Consider the following 25,406-nt stretch of genomic DNA (forward strand, 5'->3'; position numbering starts at 1 on the left):
ATCGCCTGTAATTCTATTCAGGACATGCTGGGGAGGGCCACAGGCCAGGGGAGGCCGTGGTGTGAGGGGTTGAGTGCGATGGGGCGAGGGAAGAAATGGATGGAGGTTATTTTAGGTCCTATAGGGAGCTTCACTTCCCTTGGGTCAGCCGTGTCCTTTCGGCCACGTAAGCTCCTAGCAGGAGTCACCATAGAATATCAGACACAGGAAGAACCTCACACATCATCCAGGCCTCTGTGTTTTGAAGTGCGATATTTAAGACAAGCATTTTTACACGAATACTTGATTTATTTTAATGTGCATATATAAGCTATATATAACAAGCATGTCAAACGTGTCATTTCTCTGGTAGTCGTGCTTAGGGTGAGACAGGTCGTGGTAGACCTCCTGAAGACCCCATGGATTACAGGGTGGTGTTCACATGCGCCCATGGACGTGAGACCTGTAATAAGCGAGCATCGTGTTGTTAACCATTTGGAAGTAAGGCTTATGCGGATGGAAGAGGTTGCTGCTATGAATTCTTGTACTGAATTTCCCTATGCCTTGTTCTCTTCTCAGCAGGATGAGAAGCAACATGGCTGTGGTGCTGTCGGGAAGGTAGCGTGCAGGAGGTTGCAGGCCGGGCCACAGGGGTTCAGTTCAGCCCCCTCCTTTGAATGATAAGGAGGCAGGCGAGGCCGAGGTCGACCAGATGCCTTGGTAGACAGTGACAGCGCTTGAGGATTGAACCACAGCTGTTGTCTGCCCATCTTGACATCCTAGATAGAAAGTAAACTAGTTCCTACTGAGTGCTTGGGCACTTTATTAAATTATCTCATTTAGTCCCACTAACCATGTTGTGGTTGTGAAGCAAACATTATTTTTTCTTACTGCGCAACAAAAGGGAGGCTGAAAGTGAAGGACTTGAAATAACTTGCTGCGGCCTGTCCTGCGGGAAGACATCGATCCGATGGTTCAGCAAGGCCCCCTCCCACGATATTCGCTGGGGCAGGGAGCTGCCAACCTCCCCAGATGAGCGTTTAGATTTTGGAAATAGAAACACCTGCAGAGGTGTGGGGCCATTTGCCTCCTCCTGGGGAAGCTCTGCCCGGTGAGTAATAGAACCAGGCCAGAAGTTGCTCAGGCCAGCGGGCGAGCCTGACGGCTGGGTGGGAGTGTTCTGGGCAACGGGATGCCTCCCTCTTGGGTGGCCCTGTTCCTCCAGGCCAGTGAAGGCTGTTTGTCTGGTGGGAGAGCAGGCTGCCGCTCCCCCTTACTCCCCCTCGGTTCCCCCCTGGGTACTACAGTGGGGAGTGAGCAGCCCCAGCTCAAGGGGTGAGTCAGACCAGAGCCCAGAATAGAAGCCGGACGGCATGTGTGCGAAGGCCATCCTTATCCCAGTCATTTGGGTTTTCAGATTCGTGTTAAAGATGATTAAGCTTTTATATATAACAGTTTGCAGACTGCTTTAGGATCATTTGTTAGTGTCGCCTGGCAACATCTCTGTGAGTTAGCCACACCCCTCATAGGGTGATTAACTGGATCACCCAGGGCCCAGCTCACTATTTATGCACTACCAGGGTCCTCCCAACTCCCTCATTCATTCATTCATTCGTTCACTTATAAGAGCACTTTTATTAGGCATCTCCTTTGCAGGTGGCTTTGTATTTGACAGCACCCCCTTTTCATGGCAGGGAGTATCTGATATGTGGTAAAAAGGGAAATGTTGGTGTTCCTGTTTGCACAAGCATACTAGCCCCCATTTATTGAGACTGTAAGCTCCTTGTTTTATTTCTCTGTCTCTAGTGCCTAGAAGAATACCTAGCACACGGTAGGTGCTCTGTCAACATTTGTTGAAAAACAGCGAATGAACTGAGTGTCTGCTATGTGTTTGGCACTGTGGGAGGTGCTTTACATAAAAATCTTTCTAATTCTCCCAACAACCCATCCTGCGTCATACCTGTCTGTCCCCCATTTTAGCGTACCAGCTGGTGAGCATTTACCATTATTGTAAGCACTTGCATAGCAGATGATTCTCATCATGACTGAGTAATGTAGCTCCTATTATCCTCATTGTGCAGATGAGGCACAGAGAAGTTAAGTAACTTGCCCAAGGTCACACAGACCCTTTAGCTTTAACCTGTTTCTCGCTGTCCAATAGAACTTTGCGTGTGATGGAAGTGCTCTAAATCGGAAGTTAAGCACCTCTTCCCCCTCCCAAGATTTTACAAGAAAAAAGTAGTGTAGCTGAATTCTGTACTAGAGAGAACTCTGCCTGATCCCAGAGTTTTAAACAATCTTCCCGCTTTTTCCCCCCATTTTCCATGTGTAGAGCAATGAATATTGCCGTGAAAATCAAGATCTCATTGTTCTAAGTGTTTTTAGCTCCAGACACAATTCTACCCACTGCACTTCTTAGTAAGGGGGTTGACCCGTATGTGGGCTTGTGAACTCACTGTTCCCACCAAATGACTCATTTAGGTTGAAAACATTTATTTATTTGAAGTGGAGTTGTGTCAGTATCATGCTGAAAAAAACAAGATGCTGATATTCCTTACCAGGATGTTCTGTAATGAAAGCAAACAAACAAAACCTCCTTCTCAGTATAATGGTGATAACATTTCGAGGTCAGGCTGGGAAGGAGAGAGTTGAGCTGAAATTATCTGCAGTCTTGATGGGTGGAACAAATGGCTGCAGCCTGTGGGCATAGTGGCTAGATTTTTCTGCTCCCGACTGCACCTCCCCTTCTTGGGGATGGGTAAGTGAGGGGGGTCCTGTGTCAGGGTGGGGTGACAGAAGAGAAAACAGAGGTCACTGAATTTGGTCCATAGAAGAGGTCAGATCCCATACTTTGTGATAAAAATTCACCCAAATGTTTTCTGCATGGTGGACTGGGGCTGTCATCCATGCCTGTGGCCCATCCAGAAACTGAACCAACCTAGAAGAAGGGCCAGGAATCTGGGTTATGAGCAGACCTGGAGTAAAGGTGATCAGAATACAGGCAGTGATTGCCAAACTTAGGGACCACAGGCCATGAGCGCTTTGGATTCTGAGAAGTGGAAAAGGAGAAACATGGCCACTGGCCTCTGGGGAAAGCCTTGTTCTGAGGGCTTTGATTGACCAGTTAATTCACATTCCTCTTCCTTTTGCTGTCTCAAGGCAGTTGTGCATCTTCATAAACCAGCTCCATCTCTTTGTCTGTCCATCTACCCACCCATCTACCTACTCACTCACCCATCCATCCATCCATCCATTCATCTACTTACCTGTTCTTCCATCCACTCATCCACCCACTCATCCACCCATCCATCCATCCACCCATCCATCCACCCATCCATCCATGCATGCATCCATCCATGCACCCACCCACCTACCCATCCATCCATCCATCCATCCATCCATCCTTCCATCCTTCCATCCATCCATCCATCTATCTGTCCCTCCATCCATCCATCCGTCCCTCCATCCCTCCATTCAGCATTTGAGTCTTGTCTCTCCATGGTATTGGGGATAACGTGGTGAACAAGGTACCATCCCTACCCTCAAGGAGCTCACAGTCTTGTCTGGAGACATATGTGGCCATATGTTTCTGAAGCAAGCAAAGGATGGCTTGGATGCCCTGCACTGCAAGGCCAACTGCACCTTTTGCTCATGTAGCCTTCCTGAATAACATGAAGCCAGCATTGGTTTCTCTACTTCCCCTCTTGTTTTTATCATATATGTACTTACTATGTTTAATGTGCTTTGGGTATTTAGTTTATACTCACTGTAGCACTATACTGCATCTTTAGTGTAACTTTCCTGATAATAGAGGCCTCCATGTCCTCTCTGGGACCCGGCTCAATTGCAGCCCTGGTGGGAACGCCAAGATTATTGAAGTAAATTGGAGTCCATTAAACCTGGAAGGGACCGTAACAGTCGTCCGTGATTTGAAGGGGAGCACTCCCAGCTTTCTCCTCTTTACCGCTCTCAGATAAGGCCGCTCAGGGTCAGTTCTCTCATGAGCCATGGCCGGTTGGTGGAATAAGAAAGGGAAACCTTGCCCCTCCCTGAAGGTAGAAGTTCACCGAAGCCCGATACACCTCCACACGCTTCTCAGTCACCTTGAAACGGGAGGGGTTAGTTTTGCTGGGTTAACAACTGTGGGCTGTCACTTATTTACTTTGCATTCAGGTAAAACTGAAATTAAATGTGAGCATGCCAGGCAACTCATTTGGTTACACAAAAACTCCAGGGTGCTTTTGGTGTCTTCAAGTTAAGGAACCACAATTTAAATCTTGAAAGTAAAGGCACTCCTACTCACCTTTTATTCCTAATAAGGTTCACCCGAGCCCAGAATGAGACCAAGGCCCGGCCCGTCTCCTGGAGGTGGGGACGGCGTTGTCCAGGCATAGTGAGGTGTTCCACCCCCTGCCCCCCATCATGAGGCAGGAGGCCGTTGAGCAAGCCGAGAGGGCAGGGATCCCCTCTACTGCTAAAGGAAAGAGGGACACCGACCTTAAGGGGGTGTACTTTGTGTCAAGGACTTAACTCATGTTTTATGTTAATCATCTTGGTTACCCAGTGAGGCCGTATTAATCTCCACTTCAGCAGTGAGGGAACTGAGGCTTACAGAGCTGACATGCCCAAGATCAAACAGCTGTTGGGGGTCAGAGCTGAGACTTGAACCCTAATCTCTTGGCTCTTGGGTGCCCATTTGTCACACGCTGTGTGGAAAGGTAGAGACAATGAATTCCCTGCTGAGGCTCCGTGTGGCAGGAACCTACTTTCTGGATCACATTCTCATGATCTCATGCAACTCGCTTGACTTCTGTGCCTCAGCTTTTGCATCTATAAAACAGGATAATAATAATAATGTTTTGTAGGATTAGTAGGGATTCAATGAGATTATTCAGATAAAGACTGGGACGTTGTAAACCCCAGGCACAGGTTATCCCTAACAAATAAATAGCTGTAAGAGTAACATCAATGATCATTATTGTTTTGATGATTTTTAGTTCTGGTAACAATTTTGACCATTGTATTACTGCACTGCCTGTTCTTTGTTAAGAGAGTTGTTTTATTAATGAAGATGCAGCTGTCATATAGGAACTTATGTCTTATAACATCAAGCCACATGCAACATCATGGTGGCCACCAAGGACGTGTAGCATCGCTGGAATTGGAACCCAGGGCTGTCTTCCCTCTGCATCCCACCCTACCTCTTGTTGTATTCTTGTGTCCCGGCTGGCACTCAGCTTTGTCTCCCATGGTCCTGGTGACTCTGCTTCTGGCAGCCACTGTGTCAGGTAGACCCACAGTGAGTGAGTTTATGGTCTAGTTGTGGGTGAGTCCAAAGCTCAACACCGGGAAGTGGAAAGACAATACAAGATTGTAGTGTTCAAGGCCCCGAGCCATCTCAGGGCTAGGCTTGAGTACCTGCTCAGTGACTGTCATCAGCCCCCTCTCTGGGAAAGTCCTGTATTGTTCATGGCACGTTTCAGATGTCACCACCCCAGTGAATCCTTCCCTGATAAGATGGACCTTCACCACGGGAAGGTGACTTCTGTTGTCACCTTTTCTGTGGTGCTACTTCTTAGGGGGTTGTGTGGCTCATCTCCTCCACTGGCCGTGAGCTTTTGAGGATGGAGCACTGTGTCGCTGTTAGAAACTTCCGGTTCTTACCCAAATCCAGTCCTCTTCTTCTGAGGACACAAACTGTTTCTCTTCCCTACCCTTTTTCAGTTAGGCGGGGCCACCTGCCTGCTTCTGGCTAAAGGCTGGTGAGCAGAAGTGACTTGCCTACCTCCAGCTACAGCGTTTATTTAAGAGGCACTCGCTAGTGGGGCTGGAGCAGGGTTGGTGAGTGGCACCAAACACAGGGTAGGAGAAGTCTGCGAACCCTAGGATCAGTGGTCCTCACGGCAACGCTGAGAGACCAGGCACAGCACAGCAGTGTGTCCATTGTGCAGGTGACAAGCCTGAGGCTGTGTGAGGTTAATCACCTGTTCAAGGTCCCACAGCTGTGATTCATGTCCAGGTCTGATTTGTTCTGTGACAATATGCTGCCATTGGTGGTTCCCGGTTTCTTGTGTTGTTGCATTAATTGTAGGCTACAGGGGTGTGTGTTTGTGTGTGAGTGTGTTGGTGGGTGTGGAGTGGGCAGGAGGCAACATCTAGCAAGACTGCAGGGCTTTGCTCCTTCTTCAGAGTGGGTGAGAGTGAAGTCTGGCATCCTTCGCCCAGGTGGTGGCTGCACTTGGTCACCAGGTTAACTGAGCGGAAAACTAGTTACCTTTTATTTCTTTGCACATGCCAGTTTCCCTTTATTGTTGGGCTTTGGTGAGAATAGCAGGACGAGGCTGTGTTTACTGACCTTTTCCTCACTGCACAGACGGGAATAAGGAGGGTGGGAGCAGGAGGAGACGGGACGGCTGCCTGGCGTTGCCGCCTCCTTACATGCTCAGCCGAAGGAGACTTGCCAGCCTCGCCCACCCCTGACACCCCAGGATGAAGGGAATGGACACACCATTCCAGTTGTTGTGGCAGTTGGAGTGGCTGGCTGGCCTGGGGGGTTCAGGGCAGTGGCCTGGCGGTCCAGCTGTCAATTTGTCTCCGCTTTGTCCTGGTGACTCCAATGAGGCTCACATGCCTGAGCACTCAGTGTGTGCCAGGCACTTCCCATGCATTTGTTCTCAGAGCAGTCTCCTCTGGGCTCTGGATGGTTCTGCTGCCCACTTTACAGAGAGGACCTGAGGCTTCGGTGACCCACTTCCAGTTCACTTGGTGTTGAGCAGAGGGACCAGTGTTGCACCAGAACATTCTGACTTGAGTTCCTGCCATGATTTCTCTTCCAGGCCTTTATCTTGTCTGGGCTACAGTTTTATTTCCTATTTTGAAAATGAAGACGGTGGGAGATGCAAACATTTATTTGAACACCTGTTGTACACCAGGTCCTATATTTAGGTTCTGAACATTACCGTATCTAAAGCTTATTTTAAGCCCTGGGCTTAGGTATTGTTTTGTAGATTTTTTTCTTAGTATTTTTTATTTTTAATTGTGGCGTGTGTGGCGCAATACATGTAACATAAAATTACCATCTGAACCATTTTTAAAGTATGTGTTAGCAGTGTTAAATACATTCACATTGCTGTGTAGCCAATCTCCAGAACTCTTTTCATCTTGCAAAACTGAAACTGTACTCATTAAACAACAGCTCCCTTTTCTCCTCTCCCAGCCCTGGCAGCCGCCATTCGACTCTGTCTATATGAGTTTGACTACTCTAGGTACCTCATATGAGTGGAATCCTACAGTATTTGTCCTTTTGTGACTGACTCCTTTCCCTGAACATAATGTCCCCAATGTTCATCCATGTTGTAGCATGAGTCAGAACATCCTTCCTATCTAAGGCTGAATGATATTCCGTTGCACACACATACACCACATTGTGCTTTTCCCTTCGTTTGTCAATGGACAGTTGGGTTGTTTCCACCTTTTGCCTGTGTTTTCTTGATTTTATTAATCCATTTGGACCAAGGTCACACAGCTGGATTTAAACCCATGTTCCTATTTGATACATGACTTCTGACTTCTTTTATTCTAAGATTCCTTGACCTGTAGGAGTTGAGAAGAATTTTGATTTACAAGGGAATGATATTTTTTTGTAAAGGGTCCGTTGGAGAAAGTTCTAGAAATGTTGGCTGCGGCTCTTCAGGCTCCTCCTGTAACCTGGCTGCCGTGGTGCTGCTGCTTTTCTACGTGAGCTTCTGCAGTGGCTTGGTGGCTGGTTAGGAGCCATCCCTGAGAGTGTGAGGTGGGAGGGTGGCCTGGAGCAGAAAGAGCGGAGGATGCCTGGTTTCTGGCTCTGGCCCTGCCTCACTGGACAAGCCTGGGACCATCCCTTCACTGCCCTCGGCTCCATTTGTCAGCTGAAGAGTGAAGTTCTGGATGACCTCCAGTACCTGGAGGTTTCACGTGTCTTTGAAGTCTGGCTCTGTCTGTCTGTGCTGCTCTTAGAGACGTGTATTCACCTGACTCTTATTAAGCCTGGGATGGCTTTGGACCCTTGGACATCACTTCTTCCAGAAGCCTGGTGGGGACCTAGTTTATATCACCAGAATCCAGAGGGGAAAGCTTTTGGTTTGTATTCTGTTGGTGCCCATTATTTCCCCAAGGTAGACTTTATGTACTGACTCCATCCCAGTTGGTTGGGTTCCTGTAAAGCTTTTGTCTTTGTTTTCCTATTTTAAGACTGTCTTGAGATGCCATTCTGAAATTAGCAAGTATGGTAATATAACATTATTGTCATGGTAGAGCTTTGAGTTTGCAAGCATGCTCCCTTGAGGCTTGAGTTTTTTCTCAAGCCCAGGGCCTGATAAATGGATGGTCATGGGGCTTCTGGTGGTGCTGGCAAGGTTCCTGCGAGGTAAACCAGTTTCTGTCCAATCCAAGCTGTCATCATTTTCTACTTAAAATAAGTGTTCTGTTTAAATAGGAGAGCATTAAGTGCTAATTGCTAACATTTACGTATCAACAGCTATAAGAAAGAGGTCTTTGCCTAGTGTCTTCCCAGGAAAGGAACTGCGAGGGAACGCTTACTTTATCCTTACCTTCCTCTGACTGCATCATTTCTTAAGGTTGCATGTCCATTGGGAATATTCATTGCTCTCATCTCTTGAACTCCAGTGTTATGGGGCTTCCTTGCTGTTTGAGTTTCAAAAGCTCATGGTGGATTGTCTACGGCCCTCGAGGGGAGTCTATTTTTTTTGGCTTCTAGCTTAGAACGATGGGGGCACGTGGGTGATGAGGTGGGCTCCTAGAGGTCACCCAGCTCTGTCTACCCCGTGAATCTTGACTTAAGATGCTGTTTTAGCCTTTTCTGCTTACTCTGGGAAAAACAAAAATTGACAAAAAAGGAAAAGAAAAAGATAATGACAGGTTCATCTGACAGCTAATCTTAGAGGGCCTTGTCTATTTTTCAGAGCCTACATTTAGAAACAAATTCAGATGTGTCAGCCATTTGTAAGAGTACCTGTGTGTGCCAGGTGAGCTGTAAAGGGTCTGCAAACACGTTTTATTAAATCTGCATAGAAATCGTTGCAGATCACTGTTCTTTCAGCTCAGTGAACTGTGCTTAAGTGACTCACCTACTGTCACATGGCTCAAAGGGGACGGGCCGGCCTTGGGCTCAGCGCTGGCCTCCTCTGAGTTCAGGGCTTTCTCCCGGTTCTCCCATCACAGAAGACCTAGTGGCTTCTCATGTTGACCCAGAAGTGATGCTGAGACCCATTTCCGGTGGGATTCTCCCTCTGTGTTTGTTCTCTTTGCTGATGGTCAGTAGATCTCTTAGTTTATCACTTCTAGGAGGTGGAGAGACCTCAGAGGCTGTGCTTCAGCCTCTTCATTTGGTCTTCTCTGAGGCCCTGAGAGCTTGGACCCCCCCTACAGCTAGTTCCATCAGGAACGGCTCCTGTCCCCCTTCCCTGGAGACGTGTGTGGCTGTCTGGATGGAGAACATTTCCAGAGGAGCATGGCTACCCGAGAGCTGTTGCAGTCACGATTCAGCACTCACTCCCTCTGGTTGGACTCTGCACGTGGAACATTCTGGAATCTCTTCAGTGGAAGTCTGGCATGGAACTCTCTTCCACTCTTCCCCCAACATTGGCTCTGTCCCTGCTTCTAAAAACAGAGGCCATTCCTTAGGCATACTCACCATCCAAGGGCTGGGTCCACCGAGGCCTCACTAAGCAGCCGTGAGGGGAAAGGTCCGTCTCAGAAGGCTCAGCCTGAATCCTGACTCCATCATTTATTGTATTTTCTTAACCATTTTTTTTTTCCTTTTGCTTCAGGATGATTAGCCCTGAGCTAACATCTGTGCCACTCTTCCTCTACTTTTTGTATATGGGATGCCACCACAGCATGGCTGTCAAGTGGTGTATGTCCACACCTGGGATCTGAACTTGCAAACCAGGCCACTGAAGCAGAGTGCATCCAACTTAACCACTCTGCCACAGGGCTGGCCACTATTCTCTTAACCTTTTATGCCTCAGTTTCCTTGTCTTTAAAAACGGAGGTGGTGCTGGTGAGAGTAACCCCACGGTGTCGCTGCAGGACTCGTGAGGACAAGTGTTTAATGAAGGCAGGTATTTTTGTTTTATTCACTGTTGAATCTCCAGATTGGTGCTCAATAAATATTCATTGAATGGTTGAATAAATAAGGAATCCTCTCTCTAAGTCTCATTTGCCTCCCTTTGAAAAATAAGATCATCAGTGGTTCTTAAAGGGGGCCTTTCCCATAACTCCGTGACTAAGCCTCGCTCCTGAAATTCTCACTAGTTATTTCTTGGGTGGAGTTTGTCATGCATGCTGAAAACAGATTCCAGGTGATTCTCATGAGCAGCCCTGGTTAAGAATGACGGGCTCGTTGGCCTCCGAGGTCTCCTGCTCATTCTGTGTTGCACAGGTGGATGGAGTGGCCCATGGATTGCCAGGGTCCTCTCAGTGCTCATTCTATCCCTCCACCTCCCACTCATCCTTCAAGACCCAGCTTCAATGTCACTCCAGAAAGATTCCCCTATCCTCCTCCGTTGGAAAGCACCCCTCTCTGCGGAATGCCCAGGGTCCTGCTCCTCTGCTCCTGTAACACCACTATCAGCTGGTTTCAGGTGTGTCTTCTCTATCAGGCCATAGGCTAGTTGAGGGCAGAGTCTCACCTGATTCAGCATGGTGTTCCCCCCCCCCCCCATAGCACCTCCCTCAGCCTCCTGTATCTAGATGACATCATATATATTTAAATATGTTACCAGTAAATATATGGATGACTATTTCAAAAGCTAACTTCTTTGGTTTTATATTTATAAGTCACAACTATCCGCCCCAAGATGCCTTCTGTTCTTACTCAGACCAGTGACAAAGGATGTCTTTGTTACACTGGTCTTTTTTTTAATAAACCAGAGACATTTGGAGGGGAAACAATGATTTTCTCTTCCTTTGTAATGAGCCTTGATGATTAGACTATCTTTTCCATTCTGTTTTATTTTTGCTTTCCTAGAATTTATCAAGTGGCCTCTTTTTGGTGAAGGTTACCTTTCAAGTGAGGAAGAGAGCTTGATTAGAGCACTGAGGGATTTACTTGGCGTTTTTTAAAAATAAGGGGCGTGATGGAGAGGCGTGATGGAGAGGCCTGATGTGCGCAGATGGGTGAGAGGTCAGCCCTTGAGCTATTAAAAAGGGGCCTTCACACTGAGGAACTGAAACTGATGCTCCGAGGACAAGATGTTTTTTTTACTGGCAACTGCTAAAGTAATTAATAGTTACTTTTATTTTCGAATTTGTTTTATATTTAACCAAGCATCCTGTCCAATCCTTCTATGCCCAGGGCAAGGTCCTTTTTTTTTTCTTGAGCACATTAATAATTACATTCATCTATTATGAATTCACATTAGCTATTTGAGTGTGATGTTTGTTTTATTTTATTTTTTTTGATTCAAATGGATTTCAGAATCAATTCCAGAGTGCCTTGGTAGACTACGTAATCCCCAGGAGGCAACTCGGTCTTCTTGTTCAGCACGTAAAAAGGCTGCTCTGGGCATCCAGCCGGCCTCTTGCCTGCCTTCCTGGTTGGGACTGGTTGGGGCCATGCTGAGAGCACAGTTTTACTTTCACACTAGCTTCCTCTTGTCCACAGCTGAACCAGGAGATGTGCTTGGTGGTGTCCCTGGAGTGTTGAGAGCAAAGAGCAGAAGGAAGAGTTTGTTTCCATCCATCTGTCCATCCATCCATCCATCCATTTATCCATCCAACCAATGAATATTTAGCGCCCACCGCAAGGTAGGTTCTGAGGATACAGAAGACAAAACAGACAAAGTCTTATCCTTGTGGACATGCTCCTGGCCCCAGACTCTTCCCAACTCAGCATATGTGGAAAGAGAAGCCTCCTTGCTATCCTAGGCTTACTGATTGAGGCCTCACAACTCTCTGTGAGGTGAGTGTTATTAGGGATTGTACACATACACACATGTATACCTGTAAACGTTATATTAGTGTGTGATGTTTTGCGAAATAGTTAGAGCTATGGAATCATGCAGTCTGAGTTTGAAAATAAACTCTGCCATTTGTGTGATGCCGAACAAAGGACTTCAACATTCAGAACCTCCAGCCTCCTTTGTTGAATGAGGCTCATGATTGGACTAAGTCTCCGGGTCACAGATAACATGTGAAGTGCTTAGCAGACGGCCTGGCTGCAGAGGGTAAGCACTTAAGAGGTTGGAACTGTAGCAGGGGAGGAAAAATTTCCCTCTGCCCTCTTAGGTTCAGTGGCCAGGCCTGTGAAATAAGCTGACAAAAGAGAGTAATAGGAGAAAAGTGTACCCATTTGATTAGATGTTGAAGGTTTTATGTGACACCAGGCAGTGGGAGGAGGCTTCATAAAAAGAAGAGACTGCCAAAGAGGCAGCTAGGATGGGAGGCTTTTACGCTATTCTGACAAAGGACGAGAAGTTGGTAGAAAAGTGACAAGACAAAGGAAAGAGATTTCTGGACTTTTTAGGGCCAGTAAATTGTGGAAAGGTGAATATATGGAGGACACTAATGGTAGAAAAGGCTTTTTTTTAGCATGGTTTGTTTATGTAGATTCTTCTCGGTGCCATCTCTGTCTCTGCTGATAAAGTCATTCTCACCTTCCTGGTGTGGAAAGAGGAGGACACCTCCACAGGGGGACTTTATGCCCTGCTTTCCGGCACATGGAGGAGGGCAGGAGTCATCCTGTGTCTGCTTTTTCTCAATTACCTTCTGCCCAAAATAGCTCTTATGCCAGATCTTCGGGTGGCATATTCTGATCCCCTACAGTGTGGATACACAGTTGTGGTGTAAACCTGCGTGGGAGTGGGAAAGTAGCTTCTCTCTAGTTTCAGAGCTCACGCTTTCGCCCATAAGTCTGGAGTTCTTCCTGGATTCAGTCCTTACGGAGGATGGCCCTACATCCAGTTTGTTGTCAGAGAGGCAGCTTGTGGCAGAGAATCTGGAGGCTGGGAGCTCCCTGGTTCTACCGTGTAATTGCTGGCAGTCTCAGACATGTACCCTGACCTCTCCACGTCTCACTTGTCTCATTTCTGGACTGGGACAAGGATGCTAATTTCTCTTTGGCCTGTTCTTTTCTGGTCACCTCCTTCACTTCCTTCAAGTCTCTGTTTAAATTCCACATGGAGGAGGCTTCCTCTGGCCCCCCTGTTTATCGCTGCCCCGTTGCCCAGCGTTCCTGATCCCTTTTGCTCTGCTCTGCTCTTTCTGTTGTTTCTGTAGCACTTATCACCTTCTGACATACTGTAGGATTTATTTTTTTTAATGTATTATGTTTATTTTTAATTATCTCTTTCCCCCCATTGGGACGTAACCTCATTAAGGGTTGGGATCTTTATTTATTTTGCTCCTAGGCCCCCTTGAAATTGCCTGACCCAAACAGGTATTGTGAATAGTTGAACAAATTATGGAGAAAAGGAAAAACGTCGGCAATTTCTGACTGCTGTCACCTTGGAGCTGGCCTGGCTCTGACGGCTAGGCCCTGGTGTTTTCCTCTTGGATATGAAGAATTTCACAGCACACTGACATGTGACAAGGTCGCTCTGTGATGGTGATAGAACAAGACGAAAACAAGACCGCTCCATAATCAAGACTGAGCACAGATTAAAAACAAGAACACTGTGCAGTCCACAAAAATGACCAAACATCCCCTCTCTCAGCTCACAGGAATGACTGCTCTTTCTTTATCAATTACAGCTACAGCCCTGCTCTGTTCCTCCTGCCTCCTTGGTAAAAGTTACAGAGATACCCAGTCCTAGAATTCCTGCTTTATGACAGCACTCGCCAGAGCAGACTACACGTCTTTGAACCCTCCTCCAAATCACTGAACAAGTCCAAAGTGTATAATGACCACCTCCTGACACCCTCTTACTGAGACACCTACGATTCTGGGTGGCGTGGTTATAAACCCAACTTTATTTGACTAAAGGGGTGTAAGCGGGTGTTCCTGGTGGTCTTCGGTGGGAGGCTTCAGCATCGTGTCTCATGGTGAATAAAGCTCCGTAACTGAGCATCACTATACAGCTGTGTAGGTTGTTGATACAGGTTGAATGATATTGAACAGATGTGTTATCTGCTGGGCCTGAATTTTCTGATCTACAAAATGAACCAGTTGACCAGATGACTCAGTAGGTTTCCTTGCAGTTGTCACATTCTGTAATGCCTGAGTGTTGCTAACTTAACTGTGTGTTAGACATTGTAAGAACTTTAAAAGAAGTAGAAGCAGGAGGTGGCATCTTAGAATTCCCTCCTGGGCAGCAGCGCTTACTTGCTATGTCTCCCTGGGCAAGATACTGAACCTGAACTTCGGTTTTATTAACTGTAAAATTGTGATGATGTTAATTAATAATAATATTAATTATAATAATAATAGCATAAAATTTCCAAGCGCTTACTCTGTGTTACCTGAATCAAGCTCCCATTAATTCTCACAATAACCTTATGTGGTAAGTGCTGTTATTCCATTAAACAAGGGAGTCACAGAGAAGTTAAGTAACTTTCCTAAGATCACAAAGCTAAATGGTGTCTGAACTGGAATTCAAACCTAGGTCTTTGTCATATTAAGTCACATATTATTGTATTGTGACTTCCAAGCTCAAACTCTTAATCACAACACTTCAGTGAACGAGGTGGCTGCTGCTTAAGAAACATCCAGCAGGATTTAGTATGAACCCTGCATTAAAGGGTACACAGTTTAGTTTTTAATTTATTTTATTTTATTTATTTATTTATTTATTTATTTATTTATTTTTTGAGGAAGATTAGCCCTGAGCTAACTACTGCCAATCCTCCTCTTTTTGCTGAGGAAGACCGGCCCTGAGCTAACATCCGTGCCCATTTTCCTCTACTTTCTATGTGGGACGCCTGCCACAGCGAGGTGTACTAGCACTGCCATGTCTGCACCTGGGATCCAAACTGGTGAACCCCAGGCCAGCGAAGCGAAACGTGCGTACTTAACCGCTGCGCCACCGGGCTGGCCCCAGGGTGGAGTATTTTAATGACCCTTTAGGTAACATGTCGGGTCTCTGAAGCAAGAGTGTGTTGGGAGGGGCGTGCTGGAGGTGGGGTGGAATTCTGATAGTGAGGTGAGGGCCCCAAATCCAGCTGCTGCCTTTAAACCGTCTACCCTATCCCCTCCACTCTGAGTCAGCCTTAAATGGTCAAAGGTTTAAATTGGAAGATGTGCTAGCCAGATTATCCTTCCAAATAGGGTTATAAAGTCTTCCTGTATTAGAGGGGAGAAGAGGTGCTGCTGTGGAATTTCACATGATGATGACGATGATGATGATACTGCCGTCTACCATTTATTAGGTGTTGTATGCCAGACACTGCATTTAGCATTTGCTGCATTCCCTCATTTAGCACTTCCAACAAATTCATTGCTAACCCCTTTGCAAATGAGGAAACTGAGGCAGAGAGGCTCAATTATCACCCACAATCACCAGGTCTGGTAGCCTAGATTCAAACTAGGTCCTTCTGACCTAGTCAGAATGTCTAAGATTCTGCTCCCTGGTTTCCTTACGGATAATCCTAGGATATGAGAGCTATTATCTAGAAGCATCATTTTTTAGATAGGAAAACAGAGTCTAAAAGAGGTGAGGTTTGAAGGCCATGTTGCTGCTGGTGGGGGGACCTGGGTTAGAGCCTCGATCTCCTCATCCTCAATCCACAGGGTTAATTTGCCTTTTACCTGATAGATTTAAATACGTGTGCTTGTGGCCCGTGTGGTTACTCCGACAGGAGGATGGGCCCCCTTTTCTTTTTCAGTTGGAAAAGGTCTAGGGCTATAGAGCCAACCCGCTCATGCTCCCATCTACCCCTCCCTGCCGTGTGGCCTGGGACTTGTTATTTAGTCTCTTTATGCCTTTCTGTTTCCTCATGTGGAAAATTGAGATAACAACCATCCTTGCACCATGGGGTTGTAATAGGAATGAAAGGAATTGATATATTTAACACTCTTATCCCAATGCCTGGTACATAGTGAGTTATCAGTAAGCAATGCCTAATAATGTATTCCATCACTTGTTTGAAGGTTATAGTCCTAATGGGAGTCTGTTCCATGATGCTGGAGTTTCTGTCCTTGCACCCTAAGACCCATATCCCCCTGGGAATATGGATGCTGTTGAAGATGTTGGTGGGGTTGTGGATGGTGGGTGGAGAGGCACTGGTTCATGAAAAAATGACATTTGCTTGCCAGGCCCACCTTGCGGTTGGGGGCATCTGTGAAGTGGACCTGCCTGTTTGTCTGCTGGATCTGGAGTTTGGGAGACAGCTTTATCTTGATGCAGTATCCCATCCTGGGTGACTCAGGGAGGCAAAGACATTGCCTGGAGATCGAAATTGATGACACATCGTTGCCCCTGGACCAGAAATGGCACAGGACATATCCTGCTCATCTTTTTATGCATGGTCCCTGTGACAGAGCAGGTGCTTGCTGAGTGAATGGGCCAGGAACTGTCCTCCATGATGGAGTCCAGATGAAGTAGATGGGGTGAGCAGGTGAAGAACACGGAAGCAGAGTGAGTGAAAAGGGGTGGGGGTGGGCTGGAGGAGAAAAGAGTTAGCCTTTATCATGCAGCAGATTTTTAAAATCCTTTTAGAAGCCCTAGAAGGTAGTGAATATGGTTCTCCAGTTAGGGGACCAGAAGAGGAGTCTCAGATAAGTTATTTGCCCAGGGCTAGTTAAGGATGGATTATGTCCCTCTGGGATGAACCCAAGGGACTTGCCTTGAGTAATTAGTTGAATACTAGTTTATTCACAATGAGGGGTCCTTAATTGTGAGTGGGCATGCCTTTGGTGAAACCACTAGGATTTATGGGCCCAGGCCCTGGCAGTATGGAAGGAGTGTTGGGTATCTGTCTTAATATGGCTTCAGGAATACCTCCCTTTCCCCAGGTACTCTTTCCTTCTCCTCCTTAATCCTGGAGGGAATGGTTATTACTCTGAGTGATTCAGTGGCTTGTGGGCGGTAGGGGAAAGGAGTAGAGCTGCTGGCCCCCTAAACATTTAACACCTGCTCTTTCTCCCACTGCCTCCTTGGGCTGTGAGCCTGGCTTAAAACCACTTAGCCGTCATCTTGTTTCCCTCCTTGTGTACTATATATTTCATATGTAAATACGTTTGTCATGAAAAATAGCGGGCGGCTGAGATGGACTGGGTGGCAGAATTTTGATGAGTTTTTTCCTGATAAGCACCCACTTGTGTGTACTCTGAGCTTTCACTGCAGATAGTAGCAGTAGCATCATTCTAGTAAAAAACAAACCTCCAGGGGACGTCAAAAAAATCTGTGTTGCCTGATTTAGTTGTGACTGTTCCTGTCTGTGGCTTCTTTCATGGGACTATTAATTGACTTTAGGGAGTGGCTGCTTTTCACCACAAGAAGTTCCTCGGCATGAAGTGGAGCGGTGGAATTGATTGTTTGCAGTCCTTAAGACTCTGCTACATAGAAGCAGGCTGTTAATTCTTTAACCACCAGTTAGCATGAGTGGGGGCGGCAGGAATTACTGGTTTGATTATTGATCGGGGGCTATGGCTTATACTTAGGATATTTGCGGGAGGAGAAAACTGATGAACGAGTGAGTTAAGGCAGTAAAAGATGGAGTCATGCTGGTTTTTAGGCTGTTGTTTAAAAAAAAAAGACAAAATATAAAGTGGTGAAGAAGAGGATTTGCTTGACTCTTCCTAATTTATAATCTGAGAAGACAATCAGGAATTTTTAGAAGATTTAGGTCTGTCACCCAGCACATGTGGTGCAGCCCTGGAGGAGCCCGGTTGATAGTCCATCACTGCTCCTTAGAAATCCCCTGGGTTTAATAGTATCGCTTATTTATTCCGCAACTATTTATCAGTCAGCTACTATGTATAAAGCACTACTCTGGACAAATGCTAGGATGCAAACGAAATTGTTAGAATTTAAACGATGCTCAGTATAGTTAACATGTTAATTGTATCTTATTGAATTTAAATTTTTTAAGAATTAATAACCTCATGTTGTTAAATGAAAACTTTCAGAACAATAGTAGGGTTTAATACAATCTGGGTAAAAATCAAAAGATAGAACTTTGTATGTGTATGAAACATTTTGGAAGATAGATAAGAAGCTGAGAATAATCAGTTTAATGTAGAAAGTGGTAGTCAATGGCTTCCAGCAACACAAAAAGAGAAACAGCCAGATGTTATGCACCTCCTAATCGAACTTGAATCTGGTCAAGACCCTTGATCTAGTTAACTATGAAATCACTTGAAATATAGAGAAAAGAAGTTCATGTTAAATGACAAACAGAGATGCAGTCATGAAAATCCAGGCCCTAGGAAACTATAGAAAAATGACTAACTTCTTCATCAAATTAATTGTAAGAGGGAAAAAATGATGGAGCAAAGACCTTGGATGTCAGATGATGTTAAGGAATTAATATTTTTTTTTCTTAGTGTGGTAATGAAATTGAGGCCTAGGATTTCAAAATCTTTATCTTTTAGATAGCTGTATTGAAATATTTTTGACTAGATGCTAGTGCATTGGGAATTTGCTTCAAAATAATCTTGGGGATATGGGAATGGGTCGGGTAGAGATGAAACAAGACTGGCCATGACTTGATAATTGATGTTGGATCATAGGTTTGTAAGGATTCTCTCTGGTTTTGAATAGGTTTGACTTTGGGTTTTGTTTTTTGTTTTTTTTTTGAGCAAGATTATCCCTGAGCTAACATCTGCTGCCCATCCTCCTCTTTTGTGCTGAAGAAGATTGGCCTTGAGCTAACATCCGTACCCATCTTCTTCTACTTTATATGTGGGACGCCTGCCACAGCATGGCTTGACAAGCAGTGTATAGGTCTGCACCCGGGATCTGAACCAGCAAACCCCAGGCCGCCAAAGCAGAACGTGCGAACTTAACCGCTGTGCCACCGGGCCGGCCTGTTTGGCATTTTTTTAATAATAAAAGTTTTAAATAATAATCAATTTAGTCTATTTCTCATCCCTCCATATAGATGGGCATCGTGAGGTCCATTATAAGTAACATCCTGAAATAGTCCAACTTGATGTGATCTTAGAAGGATGATGTAGTTTGCTCACACCATTCCCTGAGTTTCCAGGATTCTGGGTTTCCGAGGGGGTAAGGAGGGATGTTCTTGTAGGTGGGGTTTCATGAATCCCACAAATGCGCCTCGATCACAGCAGCTCCTCCTGTATATCTTGGAGTTAACCCATAAGATTTCATTTGGAACAAAAAGGCGTTTTACTGCTTTAAAAAAAGATGTTGGGAAACCACCTCCTAATTTCGTAAACAAGGAAACTGACGCCCAGAGAGGGAAGGTGAGATACCCAGGTTCACACAGTACGCAACTTGCAGAGCCCCAGACCTCTTGTTGGATATGCCTTGCACCACCCAGTCATGCTACTGGTTATCCTTTCCACCCCCTGCCCAGGGTCCCTCTGCAGGTAGATCACCTGCATCCTGGATGCTAGTGCTGCTTTCCCCGAAGTGGAAGCTGGGCTGAAGTCAAGCACCTGCTGTGTGCACCAAACTCCCGAACTGCTCTCTTACTGCACTCCTGGCCGAGTGCCTGTGCCAGGGAGCCTTGTAGCAGGAGGAAGACATTGAATTTGGGAAATGAACAGTCCCGTCGAGACTCTCCATGAGCTGGACAGCCTGTATTTTGAACACTTAATCATTTTTCATGCTTGTTTCACCTGCTGCTCATCTTCATTTACCTTCGCTAAAACCTAGGAGCCTCAGAGGGACTCGAGATGCCCTGTCCTTCAGAGCCAGGTACATGGGGGACCGTGACTAGAATCCAGGTGTGTAGGACTGTTTCTGTAAATTGAAGGTTTCTCTTCCCCCTTATCCAGATCCACACCTTGGAAAAGCAGGGAACAGGTAAACTGGGAGAATGAGGGACAGTGGCCACGATAGACTGTTGGAGCTTCGAGTCGCTTGTACATATATCTCTTATGTTAGTGTTAGACCAGTAGCCCTTAAACTTTTGTTATTGCCCCCAAAACTGCAGGATAAAGCTTATTCTCTCAGGAACATTTTGGTAGTGATTTGGTCAGTTTGGGGATGTGAGAGGGTCTGGGGTCGTGGTGGGCCATGTGAGGAGGTGGGTGGTAGTGAATTTGGGTACAGTTTGATTAAACCCCCATAAAAACCTTTGATCTCCCTGAGACCTCACCCCTCTGCCCCCTGCTTACCTCTGTTAAGATCTTTTTCAGTCTCTTAGTTTGAGTCAGAACAAGGCTGTTTAGTTAATTAAGGAGTATACTCAGAACAGGGCTCAGGACTGCCACCGTCCACTGGAGGCATAATTAGTCATTTTTTTTTTTAAGATTTTATTTTTTCCTTTTTCCCCCCAAAGCCCCCCTGTACACAGTTGTATATTCTTCGTTGTGGGTCCTTCTAGTTGTGTCATGTGGGACACCGCCTCAGCGTGGCTTGATGAGCAGTGCCATGTCTGAGCCCAGGATTTGAACCAACGAAACACTGGGCAGCCTGCAGCGGAGCACGCGAACTTAACCACTCGGCCACGGGGCCAGCCCATAATTGGTAATTTTAATCTTTACTGAGTGCCTGCTGTATGCTCTGACTCTAGGTTACAGGGGTGACTGAGACCCAGTACCTACTCAAAGGTGCATAGTCTAATAATTTAATGAAAACGCAGAAGAGCTGAATTTTATTGTCTTCGCTCCTTGCCAGGCATCATGCTAATGTTTACCTGTGTGTGGTCATTTAGTCCATGCAGAAAACCGTGAAGGAGAGCTACCACTGAGAACCTCATTTTACAGATGGGGCACTGAGCTGAGAGAGGTCATGGAGCCTAGTAGTAAGTGCTAGAGGCAGGATTTGACAAAGGCAGCTGTCTCCAGAATGCTCAGTCTCTCCATAGCTTACCGCCCCACTCTACTGCCTTCCACTGTGGAGGGGACAGGCTTGTGACAGTATGGTGAACACGGCCACAGAAATATGCATAAACATGGAGATGGTGGAAAAGCAGAGTTGACCCACTCTCATGAGTCAGGAGCAGAGAAGGGAAAATTGGGGAAGGCCTCAGAGAAGAGGTGAAACCTGGGCTGGATTTTGGGGACGAGAGGAGTCTACCGGTCATGCTACGAGTGGAAATTCTGGACCAAAGGAGCAGCCCTTGCAGGAGTCCAGAGGCACAAACAGATGCCTTATTTGGAGAATGGCAGGTGGTTGGTTTGTGCCGGGGTAGAAAATGCAAGTGGGAGAGAGCAATCAATGACATGCTGGAGGTATTCTCAAGGGCAACATCTGTGCTGCTTTCCAATTCAGTAGCCACTGGCCACATGTGGCTACTTTAATTAATACTTTAGTTAAAATAAAATAAAATACAGAATTCGGTTCCTAGTCTTCACAGCCCCATGCAGCTAGGGGCTACGATATCAGCAGACATCACAGATATAGAACATTTACTCCATTGCAGAAAGTTCTGTTGGACAATGCTGGGCCAAATCATTTCCTTATTTGGCACACACCTGGCAGGCTGCACCTGGTGTTCTGTGTCACCTGCATGTGTCAGATTTCGAAGGGTTTGTTTCATTTTGGGGGAAATAGCATGTGTTGGCTGCCCAGGCCTGCAGTGGAGGGGCAGGCGGATTGTATGTGCAGTTAGAGAAAAAGCAGAGCACGATTTCTCAAAAGAGGAATGTTGGTAACTTTTTTTTTTTCTTGCTGCTCAGATCAATATATGAAAATCCCAGGAAATATGTCATTTTCCCTCTAAGCCAGCAGAGCTACTAGTTTCATTAAAAAGGCCACGGCAAATCTATTTTTAATTTTATTTATTATTTGAAGAAAGCCCTACTGCTTGCGATTCTAATCTGTAACTGAATAATGGCTGTCATTTTAGAGTTGCAAACAGCCAGTGCAATAGCCTGCATGGAGGGTCCTTTGTCATAAATAGGATTCAGTGCTTTCTATTAGGATAGGGACAAAAACAGGTCAAAGAGCATTTCCTTTTTACGTTGGAGTCCAATGTTCTGACTTTCCAGATGGTGAGGAACCATTTAAAACTATAAAGGGATTTTGATTTAGTTAATGGCCACCTTGTTTAATTTTACAAAATTTATGTTTTGGAAAAGGAACTTGGCTTTCTTGAAAGTTCTATAGGCGGTTGATCAATATGTTAGAATGTTACTGGTGACCTAGAGATTCAGTTCGGATGGCTTAAAACAATTTGCTGCTATTTTTAGAGCCCTTGGTGTCAGAAGATTTGTACTTGAGTCCTTCCTGATTTTGTCTCTCAGGACCTGTGTGACTTTGGGCAAGTCACGTAGCCTGTAGTGGGTACCTCTTGGTTTTCCGACGCAGCCTTTATTCACGCTGTTCAGTTTTTCTCTGGAAGTCCACCCTTTAGTCCGTGAACTTTGGTGGAGATAATGCTGTTTGTGACTCAGATTATCCCTTACCACAGTGACTTGGTGGGGGCACATGGCCTAGTCAGAGCCAATGAGATGATGGGACTTTCGCATAGACTGTGGAAAGAGGTATGTTCTTTTCCACTGGCCTGGACCTTGGAGGACGTGGCTGTGCACGTCCCAGCTGCACCTACCCAGCTGCTGTTCTCTCTCCATGGCTTGGCGTCTGGGAATGAAGTCAATATGGATAAGAGCAGAGCTGAGAAATGGAGAGAGGCCGGCTCATCCATTGGATCTCAATCAAACCTTGCATGAGGGCGGCTCAACCCTTGAACTTTGCAGATTATCAGACACTAAATTCTGTGTTTTGTTGAGACTAGTTAGTTTCTCTTTCACTTGCAACTGGCAAAGCCCCCTTGCCATCTCCGTGAGACTTGCTTTTACACATTTATAAGAGGAAAAAACGATGAGAATATCTGTCCACTACATAGGAAGGTAATATACAGAAACATTTCCAGAGCAGTAAAACCATGCTCAGATATTAGAGATTTGCAAAGGAAAAAGATGCTAGAATGTTTCAAACCAAACTTTGACTTTTTTCTTGTTAGACAAGGAGCAACAACCTAGTTTCACATATCAAAGCCTGCAGAAGAGATTAGACTCCATTATAACACTCTCAGAATTTTTCCAAAGTGAGTTGGCCTCCAGAATAATTTTAAATGAATATATGTAAAAGCAGTACTTAAGAACGGGGAGTAAAACTGCAAAGGATTCTTTATTTTTAGGACCATTTTTGTTTTTCTGAACTAGATCCTTTTTTTAGTGTATGTGGCCTCTATTAATTTTTCTAGGTTTTTAAGTAGCAGCTGTCCATTTTGGGTATGCCTATTGGGTGCAGTGTTAGCTGTTTTGCATATGATATCATTAAATTGAATAATTTTGGGGGCCGGCCCCGTGGCCAAGTGGTTAAGTTCGTGCTCTCCGCTTCGGCGGCTCAGGGTTTCACCAGTTCGAATCCTGGGCGCAGACATGACACCGCTCATCAAGCCATGCTGAGGTGGCATCCCATATGCCACAACTAGAAGGACCCACAACTAAAAATATATGACTATGTACCAGGGGGCTTTGGGGAGAAAAAGGAAAAATAAAATCTTTAAATTGAATAATTTTATATTAAATAAGAAGTAGGATAGAATCCCAAACGTCATCAGTATGGATGGGGGTTTCCCACATATATTTTTCTCTTGGTTTGTATCATCTGTTACCTTCTGCAATTCAGGGGCATTTTAGAGGTGTGTTCTCTAATGATCTGGCCTGTAGATCATTTCATAATGATTTCAGAATCCGTAAGTGACTGGAATGAGCAGAGTTTTATGGCATATGCAGCAGAAAGAGCATGCTAAAGCTTTAAGGTTAGGCAGATCTGGGTTTGAAACCCAGAGCCCACACTCCCTGGGTCTAGGGAAAAAAAGGAAGAATCCTGGTTCCCTAGAGTGGTGGGTGTCTTGTGAAGATTATGCGAGGTGATGTGTGTGAAGATCCCTCCCACCGAGGAGGTAGTCAGTAATCACTTTTCTTATTTTTTTATTCATGTAAATGAGATATTTTAAAGCAGTGAGTCTGGCTCTAGGGAAATTAAGAATTTCATTAGGGAATCAATTCGTCCCTGTAGCATTCATCTTTTAATTTTTTAAGCTACTAAATCTTATTGTTTTGTTTTTGTGATCTGAACAACTTTTGGTAGAATGATGAGAATGTTCTCTGTTTAGGCATGCTCAAATAATTTATTTGTTCAATCATTTATTCATTCATTCCACAAATTATGATGAGGATGTTCTCTGCCAGGTATGAAGGAAACATCTTTTTCCTGTCCTAAGTCATTTCTTGACTTTCTGGTAGGTCTGTGGACTGGGCTGTTTCTGAAGCTGATGTTTAGGTAAAAGTGGAGTTTTCCGGCAAAAATCCCATGGTTGCTCCCTCTCTGGGGATAGATTTTTCTGTCGTGGAAGTGGTCCATCCCTTTCATTTTTCTTTCCGTGATGCAAATAAGAATGTGGAGAGCTGTCATGGGGAAGATGGCCTGGATAGATCCTGCAGAGGCCCCACTGGGGAGACCCAGGAGCTCTGGGGAGAGTCACAGGGAGAAGGTGAGCTCGCTCCGTCAGAACTGCCCGCAGCTGGAGCTGTCCGCCAGCGGGATGGGCTGCTCCAGAAAGCACTTGAGGTCTCCCGCCAGAGGGGTTTGATCAGAGACCGGAAGGAGAGTTTTTAACAAACTTGATTTGAATCCTACTGGTTCTCGGAGTCACTGAAGATTGAGTAGAGGGGATTCCAGCAGCTTTAGTTCCAACGTAGAATGTCAGGAGGACCTTGGTGTTCAGACCACAGGATGAGAGACGGCAATGCGGAGTGGTCCAGAGCAGGGATGGGAGGTGGGGTGGCCCACCCCCGTTTTCGTATAGCCCATGGGCTAAGAATGCCTTTTACATTTTTCCGTGGTCCAAAAAAAATGAATACTATCTCGTGACATGTGGAAATTCCATGAAATTAAAATTTCAGTGCCCGTAAATAAAGTTTTGTTGGCACGCAACCACACCTATTCATTTACCATTGTCTGTGGCTGCTTTCTACTACAATGGCAGAGTTGAGTATTTGCAACAGAGACTATACAGTCCCAAGGACTAAAGTGTTTGCTATCTGACCTTCTACATAAAAAGTCTGCTGGTCCCTGTCCTAAAGCTGAGCTTCCTGACTCTTCTTGCCCTGAAGCTTCGTGGAAGTGATAACGTTTGCCCAGCACGCTGGGAGAAGTGGCAGATAACCTTCTGGCCCAGGGCTGAGGGAGCAGAGCCTCAGTATGCCTGAAATCCTCATTCAGGGACCACTCTGGGAGAAGCTTCAGTCCCACTTGTGGCTGTCTGATGCAGATGCTCTCACCTGGGTCGGCTTTTCTGCAGCTTCCCCGAAGATGCGTCAGGACTCAGATGTTCATAGTCCT

The 25,406-nt window shown here is 45.7% G+C and overlaps 1 protein-coding gene across 11 annotated transcripts in view; it reads left to right on the forward strand.

The window, feature by feature from the left end:
• Nucleotides 1–25,406, forward strand: part of LARGE1 (LARGE xylosyl- and glucuronyltransferase 1) — a 539,997-nt gene that overhangs the window by 49,425 nt on the left and 465,166 nt on the right. Inside the window, exon 2 of one of the 11 annotated variants that reach the window (XM_070506996.1) lies at nt 11,645–11,787. The exons of the other annotated variants lie outside the window; for them this stretch is intronic. The gene's annotated coding sequence lies outside the window, so the exon portion shown is untranslated. The remainder of the gene's footprint in view (nt 1–11,644; nt 11,788–25,406) is intronic. 11 annotated transcript variants of the gene reach the window in all.

This window comes from Equus asinus, chromosome 4 (genome assembly GCF_041296235.1).
Source record: "Equus asinus isolate D_3611 breed Donkey chromosome 4, EquAss-T2T_v2, whole genome shotgun sequence".
NCBI lineage: Eukaryota > Metazoa > Chordata > Mammalia > Perissodactyla > Equidae > Equus > Equus asinus.